Consider the following 6,581-nt stretch of genomic DNA (forward strand, 5'->3'; position numbering starts at 1 on the left):
CAACATAGAAATTCTCGAGCAATTCCAATCAAAAACTTTAAGATCCTTGATAGATGCACCTTGGTATGTTATCAAGGGAACGATACATCGCGACCTTAAGATACCCAGAAAAGAAGAAATATCGAAATTCAGTAACAGGTCTAATATAAGCGTTAACAACCACCAAAACCCATTAGTTACCCAATTACTTGACACGACGGACCAGATCCGCAGATTAAAAAGACAATACCCTTTAGATTGAAGCATTAGATTCAACTAGAATCAAACATACTATAAACTCTTATAATGCAAGTTACAGTACCACGCCAAAATAATTTACTTATAATTCCCAATGAGAATTGATTGTAAAACGTCTACCAAACAGATGACCTACGATTGTGTCACACGCTCAAAAAGACCACCCGCTCAGAAACAGTAATAGGATAAGCTAGACATCCTGCATACCACAGCCATCAAAACAATAACCAAATAGTAACGGAATAGGCGCCTCTGAGATACATCAGACGACAACCCCTCCAAAGGGACTAAAACCTCAGTATAAAAACTCTCCAAAATAAGCGCTCGCCCCAGTCTCTTGTAACACTTTGAATCATTGTAACACTTTTGTTGAGCATTTTGGATCTTAATAGCCGAAATAATGGTATAGGAACACTAAATTCACACTTAGAATTTATATTAGAATAATTATATATTTATTTGATAAGCGATTTCAAAGATATTCATCGATACACACTTGCACGCGTCTCACCATTTTCTTCCATAGCCGACTGTTAACCGACTGAACAGTTTACGTTCGTTTGTTTTTGAAACGCCGCGCGCACACATACTTCCACGCACTGATATTCACATACAAGTATTACTACTTCGCATCCAACCTAGTCTAGCACATAAAATTATACATATCTCAATAACATTGAACCATCAATCTGTTGGATTTGCATAATAAATTTTATTACCATATACAAAGTTCAATTTCTTCAGCTTATTTGTGAAACGTCGGAACTGGGACGCGAGGAGATTATCACGTAAACTTGAGGGTTATATGATAAAAACAGGGTTGAACCGAAACACAACTATTAACTTTAATAAAAAAGAAACTTTATTTTGCACTTAATAGTCACAATTGAGTATACACTGATGCGTATGTATAAATCAAGTACGCGACTGGTCTAAGGGTAGAAACCGGTAAAGATATGTTGACTATTCTAAGGGTAGAGAATAAGTAAGTCTAGTGACGATGTTGTGGCGGACGAAAGCTAGGGCTGGGTGTGTCTAAGGACACGGGACCATCGGATTTGTTGATGACAATTTTGGTTAGGAAAGTGAAGGCAGTAGACACCGCTTCCGATTGGATGATAAGAAGGTTGCTGGACCAGGAAGGGTTTTAGCCGCCCTCGAGAGGAAGTTGCTAACGGAAGATACCGAACGTGAGAAAAGCTAATTTTCCCGTGTCAACCCGTAGTAAACAATAAATGTAAAGCGACACTTAAAATAAAAGATACTTGTTTGGTCTGAAGGACGTTAACTATGAAAATGCCAAGGCTCATGGTGGGTCCTTAAGACTATTGAGGGTACGCGCCAAGGATATGTAGACATCTGGCTACTACCTTACCCGCGGTGTGTGGCCTGGTCTCTGATGTGGATTGATGTCACAAGATCACCGGCGATCTATCATTTTCGTGATTTCTTGTGTTTCCTACGTGACAACCGAGCCAGTAAAGCTCCATTTTCTATCTACGAATCCCTTTGAGAACTTTCAGTCGAGTCTGAATTAAGTTTAAATGGAGTTTTCATTAAAGAAAAAATTGTTAAGAAGAATGTTCATTTTAATAATTTTCTATCCTTAAATGTTGTTCGTCCTACAGAGATCCGTGGCGGCACTCGACCACGGAACTTTTCAACGATTTCGCGATACAAAGCGCTATACATTCAAAGCGTAAGGCCGGCATGCCTAATGTATCACCGATATCCCTACGGTTTTTTCGCCGAATATTCGGAAGAATGCATACGTGGCAACCGTCACCACATCTGATAATCGCGTGCGTAGTGGGGATACCGAGGGGCAACAAAGAAAAGAATCCGTTTGGTTTCGAACCAAAGATTCATTCTGACCTGAGCTGCCAAGTGCGAAAGGTTAAGCGTCACAGCGAAGCAAACACAAGTAGGGACTCGTGATTATTGATTCTTGATAGTTAATCGTTAATCATTAATTGTTATCTGTTGTTGATAGTTAATCGTTAACCGTTAATTGTTACCTGTTGTTGATAGTTAATCGTTAACCGTTAATTGTTATCTGTTGTTGATACTTAATCGTTAATCGTTAATTGTTGACCTAAGTTGTCGACTGTTTATTGTTAATAGTTTAATAAACTTACTGTTGAACATCAAGAGTATTTCTTGTGGGCACCTTACTAACATACCACCTCAAATCTACGAGAAAATTACTAAAAGAAATTGACAAATCATAAATACAAACACATCCACATATATATATATATATATATACAATACACATACAAGGTGAGAAAAGAAACTGATTGTAGGAGAATGTGTGCGATAATATCGCGGTATTTTGTATCTTTCGTAGAAGATTTTTGGACAGCGTTGAAGGATAAACCAATGGAACGAAGCACGAAACGAAGCTCGCGAGAGGATCGAGTAACTAATACGTTCTAATTTACGTAACGAAACGTTCAGACCGGAGAAATTACACCTGAATAGCATGTGACACGCAACAAACGAATGCTGGACGAGTTTCATTAACGTCCATTAAGATCATTTCGCCGGCGAGATGCGAGTTTCACGTTACAAAGTAAGAGGAGAGATTAATGCCCTTCTAATACGAATTTCTGTCTCTATAATTAGCCAGGATAGCAATTTACGATTTAGAGATAAGGAAGAACGAAGCAGGAAGCCATCCAACTCTTCTGGCCGGAGAAAATGCTCTATCCGGCTATTTAGCAGACGTACAAAGGCCACGTTGTTACTTATAGCTGTATACTAAGCTTCATACTACGTGCAACGATTGCGTATTATACGATCGAATGGGAATAGAATGGTAGATGATTTTTGTCGATTTTCTAATTTTCTTTCGTTTCTTTTTTAATCCGTTCCACGCCTGTCAGCTACAAGGAAGCAGTAAGTTAATGTGCTTACGTAGTTGAGTTGGAAAACTTATTAGATACAGAGACATACGTGTGATTTAGAAGTAGATCATAAATCTACCAAGTTGGAAAAGTTTAGGAAAGTTAAAAGGATATACGTATGTAGGATTTATTTATTCAGAAATATTAGAAATTAAAGTTTCCAATGATTTCTATTCTAAATGATAAGTTTATTGATAGATGCATTTATTTACAATGGATCAAACAGGGAACGATGGTTATTTAACATGAACTAAATACAGTAATGCGCTATAACTAAGACAACCAAATAGATAATCCGCAACTCACAACTAATAGTTTACAATTCATAACAACTTGGCAATTTACCTCTCGACTCTTAGTTAACGACTGCCGATTAATTCGTCTTTCTCCCTTAAGCAGCCCTTTGCCTTTTCTCATACACCCCTCCCCACGTACGCTTTCTTTCGCGTAACTATTCGACTGAAAAATAGACGACACATTGATGTGCCGCTTGGCCCATTCGAGTTTCCCGACCCTTTCGGCCTGTCGGCGCTTGGGCTTTCTCGCAATATTGTTCGTAGTTCACGCGATATTTCTTAGGCAGTTTGTTCACGATACTTTGATCACGTATATACATTTAATACAGAAAATCAAAGAAAGACAGAGGAGTTGATAACATAAGACTGATCGAGAATCAAAATCGAATTACTTTACATAATATCAAATCAAAGCTGATAGTATAAAATAAATTGATAATCAAAATCAAATTAATTTAAAACGAAAATCGAAAGGAGAAAGAGAAGCTGGTGACGTAGAACTGATTGAGAGTGAAATTAGAATTTAGCACCAAAACCGAAGTAATCTAAAACCAAGTGAAAGATAGTAGCATAAAATAAGTTGATAACCAAAGTAAGTTAATGTAAAACCGAAATCGAAGAAAGAAAGAGAAATTGCTAATAGAAAATTGATTGCTAACCGTACGGCATTTTAAAATTGCGTGCTTGCGATACACAAAATATGTGACTTGTGATATTTTTCATCTTCATACGTGATATCTCATTCTTTTAAATAACAATCAAACCAAATCATATTTCGCGAAACTCTAATTCTCACAATTAACGAATTTTCTATGTTAATCCGATACATCCCCGTTCTCGAGATTACTATAATACGACCGACAATCGTTCCAGCAGAATAAACAGCTTCTATGGGGAACAATATAAAGACCTTCGGGCCTCATAATGACGATAATCGCGCCACAAAATCAACACCAACTTCCATTATATTTTTTCAACGTGTCATTTCCGACAGTTTATCCAATTATTACATTCAAAACGCACGATTATTATTTTTAGACACCGTGTAAAACCGAGTACCTTCGAGAAAGAAAATGATTTATGAAGGGGAGTCAGACGATGATAATACAGCTTCCGCGAGGCTGATACGTGTCGATGATCGTATCGAGAACAAGAATCGATGTTTCTATGCGTTCTCTACCTGTCCAGATACCTGTGCTACTTTCAGGAGGAGATCATCGAGAAGAGAGAAGAAATTGGAGAATTGGAGGAGCTTTGCCCGATGATTTATAAATTCCACGACAGAGACGAAGAATGCAACTTCCTTTCAGATCGGTCGAGAGCGAAAGAAATAGATAGTCTCATGTTTCTTTAATGCAAACGTCGAAACGTCACGACAAAGTAATCTTTGTAAATACTTAAAAAAAACGTGACAGTGTTAGGCGTTATTACTATATACTGCGGATTTTGATGTATTTATGAGAAATTGAAAATGAAAAGAAATTTAAAGCTGTAAGAATGCACCGAATGCACGTGACATAAAAAAATAATAAAAATGATAAAAATATGAGATACCTAAAATATGGTATTCTTGATAATATTGTTGGTAAGTTGGTAAGACAATTTTCTATTTAGATTCGAGTTCTTTAATCGTATTTATAAAAATATGAATGTTCATAAATGTGCGCAATCTAGTTATTACGTTGTTTCAGACTGAAAATACTCGATAAATGTGACCATGAAGTTCCGAAATTGTCCTTGCTCTACCTAAGTACATACTTCAAATTGTGCGAGGGTAATTTACTTTCATTCCTACTTGTCTTCGTTTGAGTTACACTAATTCCGACAGAAATGCACGTCCGCTGATTGCAATCTGGATGATAACATACTAAAAATGCCGACTATCTGACGTAATAATCCGTGTTTTGCTAGAACCAGCTTTGTGTTGCACGAGCCCGTGCAAGTAAAGCATTATGAAATCAATTAGAAATCTAGATGTCAACAGCACCCATGGCTGTCATATGCGAAAAATAGGGACGAGCTACGACTTTCTCTAAATACGATGATTTTCTTCCTTCTTTTTCAAATCACATCAATTCTTAACTGTCTGCCACTTTCTCGAGCCAAATCTTTTCACAAGATTTTACTCTTCGTAGTAAATTTAAATAGTAAACTATAATATGTAAAGGAAGTTTACAATAGCAGCTAATTAACTTATATTGTTTGCTATATAATTCACAATTGTGATGCAATTAGTAGTTATATATCAAATAATAATGATTACCTAAGTCTCACCACGTGGAGGTGGCTGCACATAGAGACTCGTCCTGAAGATACAGAAAATTTCAATTAAATCTTGAATTGATGGTATAAATTTAATATCGACAGCCAAAAGCAAACAAAGAAATATGGAATATGGAATGTTTTCTGCGCAAGATCGTTTTTAAAACGAACGATGATCGCGAATCAATTTTAATTTACGCGCAGCAAATTCAAACGTTTATAGAATTACTGTTTGATTAATTAATCGAAAATACTGTAGACGAGAAATTGTAACTCTAATAACGAACGGTTACTATTTAAACACTAAAATAACGAAATAATATCTTGATATATATTTCAAATGAATTAATATTCTATAAATGTTATATTTTGTATTTTTTCATTTAGTAAAAAAATTTTTGTATCGTATAATCTAAACATATTCGTATTTCATTTCTCAGTTTTCTACAAATGCAATATACATGAAATTACAAAATGAAACCATTTAAAAATCATTTCAAGTAATACAATACCAAGTTACAAGTATTCATCAGTATTAAACCGATACATTGCAGTATTTCCACTGCAAAACGCCCAAAGGGATGCTGAAAAAGAAATAAGATCGAGGAGCCAGAAGGGCGATCCACTCGATACAACACCGAACAAACCGTGAGTGGAACATTTTTCTATTTCGCAACGCTAATTTACTAAATCCGTAATCATAAAATAAAAACTTTTCAAAATAAATCGCGAAGAGTGCTTTATTACATTTGCAGTTATATTTAATTTGGTCTTGACAAAAAAGAAAGAGATAGAAACAAATGAAAAATTCGCGAAAGCACACACCACAGCAAGGTGTTCATTATTCACGCAACGCTAATAAACACTAATCTGTGCA

General features: G+C 35.9%; 1 protein-coding gene across 2 annotated transcripts in view; it reads right to left on the bottom strand.

Moving 5' to 3' along the window:
• LOC122576155 (patched domain-containing protein 3) overlaps window positions 1–5,958 on the bottom strand; it is a 53,122-nt gene extending 47,164 nt beyond the window's left edge. Inside the window, exon 1 of one of the 2 annotated variants that reach the window (XR_006319655.1) lies at window positions 5,706–5,729. The gene's annotated coding sequence lies outside the window, so the exon portion shown is untranslated. Of the gene's footprint in view, window positions 1–5,705 lie in introns of both variants that reach the window. The other variant, XM_043746042.1, reaches the window with a different exon arrangement.
• Between the last annotated feature and the right edge of the window lie 623 nt (window positions 5,959–6,581).

The sequence above is a fragment of the Bombus pyrosoma genome, linkage group LG16 (genome assembly GCF_014825855.1).
Source record: "Bombus pyrosoma isolate SC7728 linkage group LG16, ASM1482585v1, whole genome shotgun sequence".
Lineage (NCBI taxonomy): Eukaryota > Metazoa > Arthropoda > Insecta > Hymenoptera > Apidae > Bombus > Bombus pyrosoma.